This window comes from Babylonia areolata, chromosome 28 (genome assembly GCF_041734735.1).
Source record: "Babylonia areolata isolate BAREFJ2019XMU chromosome 28, ASM4173473v1, whole genome shotgun sequence".
NCBI lineage: Eukaryota > Metazoa > Mollusca > Gastropoda > Neogastropoda > Buccinidae > Babylonia > Babylonia areolata.
The window spans coordinates 7,316,595-7,319,094 of NC_134903.1; the positions used below are offsets into that span (position 1 = coordinate 7,316,595).

Consider the following 2,500-nt stretch of genomic DNA (forward strand, 5'->3'; position numbering starts at 1 on the left):
TATCACCTTGTCTAACACCCTTTTCATACAAAAAGCCAGTCTGATATTTGTTCAATATAGGATATGTTACTGATTTTATGTTACCTAGCCACTTGTGCACAATTTCTTTCGATTCATTTCATTTAAAAACAATATACAAATGGCAGCTGATTTCAGAAACAAAAGCCTTTTCAAAGTCTAAACACAGACAAGGCTATTCAGGATAATTGATTCGCGCCTCTAGCTCGACCATTTTGTCCCACACAGTCTTCCATGTACTCGATGGATACTAAACTAGTCTGATCGTCGTGTCAGGGAAATATTTTCTTTTTTTCTGTTATTTCATTCGCCTCCAAGCTTGCACAAACTCTTGAATCTTTTACGTCAGAAAGTAAACTATTATTTGTGTTCGTGTTGTATTTTGTGTGTTGTGTTGCATTGGATTACATTCTCGTTTGTGTGGTGTTTTTTTTTCTTTTTCTTTTTTCTTTTTTTTTGTTGTTGTTTATACGATGACTGCTATCCAAAGGGAAGGTTCACCAGTGTGTGTGTGTGCGTGCGTGCGTGCGTGCGTGCGTGTGTCTGTCTGTCTGTGTGTGTGTGTGTGCTGGTTTATTTATAACAAAATGGATTTTCAACAGACGTTTTCCTCAATAACGAGTCTTTTGTTGCCATAAGTTCTATTACGTGCACTAAACGCAGGCGACACTCAATAGACCGCGTTTTATTAGTCATGGGCTGCTCGTAATGTAAAGCAGCTGCAGGGCATTAATTGAATCGATATTATTTGCTCGGCTCAAACCATGCCGGACAAAATGAAATCGAATCGAGCTGTGAGTTTGAAAAGAATCGTGATGAAGTGGTCTCACTGGAAATCATTAGATCGAAATAATTTCAGACTGGCGCAATAGCCGAATGGTTAAAGCGTTGGACTTTCAATCCGAGGGACCCGGGTTCTAATCTCGGTAACGGCGCCTGGTGAGTAAATGGTGGAGATTTTTCTAATCTCCCAGGTCAACATATGTGCAGACCTGCTGGTGCCTGAACCCCCTTCGTGTGTATACAGGATGCAGAAGTTCAAATACGCACGTTAAAGATCATGCAGTCCATGTCAGTGTTCGGTGGGTTATAGAAACAAGAACATACCCAGCATACACCCCCCTGAAAACGGAGTATGGCTGCATACATGACGGGGTAAAAACGGTCATACACTTAAAAGCCCACTCGTGTACATACGAGTGAACGTGAGAGTTTGCAGCCCACGAACGCAGAAGAAGAAGAAATAACCGATTTTTTTTTTTTTTTTTTTTTTGGGAGGGGTGGGGGTGGGGTTCAAAAGTAGCAATGAAGTGCTTTTGGTGGCGCGGTGGACTTCTGGTCCAGTAGTCATCAGAGATTTGAGGTTTGAATCCCTGTTTCAGCATATCCGTTGTCTCCTAAGGAAAGGCACTTTACTTCGCTAATCTTCACTCCAACCAGGTGTAAATGGGAACCTGATTCAGGTTGGGGGGGGGGAGGTTTGAAAAGAAGTGGGAGCGGAGGACTGGGCCCCGTCTGCCTATGCCGAGCCCCAGACACAGTGAATTTTGAAATCACTGCCGCCGCTGATGGTCTGTTTCAGTTTCAGTTTCAGTAGCTCAAGGAGGCGTCACTGCGTTCGGACAAACCATATACGCTACACCACATCTGCCAAGCAGATGCCTGACCAGCAGCGTAACCCAACGCGCTTAGTCAGGCCTTGAGAAAAAAAAACACAAAAAACAAACAAACAAAAAAAACAAAAAAAAACCAACAACGGGGGAATAAATAATAGATAAGCTTACATAAATAAATAAATAAATGAATAATAATTATAATATAGAAAAAGGTAGTAGTAATAATAATAGTAATACTAATAAAATGATAATAATAATAACAAAAAAAAGACAACAATGGTGATAAATAAGCGAATAAATGTAAAACATGAAGACACACATTCACACATACACCCACACATGCATAACAGAAATGCACCAAACATGCTGATGGTCGCATAAGGCTATGGGAACTTAAACCACAATGGGTGTGTGCTGATTATCTGGTTGTGATTTTCCGCACCTGATGTAATTTTATCTTTATTCTTATCTTATCTATCTATTAGAATCAATGTATAATATAGTAGGCTATGCTCAATACTCAATGCTTATATTCAAAATAATGTTTCTTAGTTCTTTCTGTTTTTACATTAAGAATACTAGTTATTACCTGCAATGTGTGGATGAATGTATGAAACGGTGTATGTGATATTTTTACATTTGTGTCTTCGTTACATTCGTAAAAGCTGTTGTTGACTTTTACAGTTATGGTCCCCATGTTGTTTACTTGTCTATGTTGTGATAATGCACCTGACCAAATTTCTCTAGTTGGAGATAATAAAGTTATTTTTATCTTATCTTAACCTTTAATGAAGCGTTTGAACTAAACCGATGTGACGTAAACTGCAGTCAGCTCAAAGATACACTATAAATGATTTTTATGCTGA

The 2,500-nt window shown here is 39.1% G+C and overlaps 1 protein-coding gene across 1 annotated transcript in view; it reads left to right on the forward strand.

Annotated features, from left to right (window-relative positions):
• The window catches only part of LOC143301771 (uncharacterized), a 46,206-nt gene that overhangs the window by 7,460 nt on the left and 36,246 nt on the right, over positions 1–2,500 (forward strand). The window lies entirely within an intron of this gene.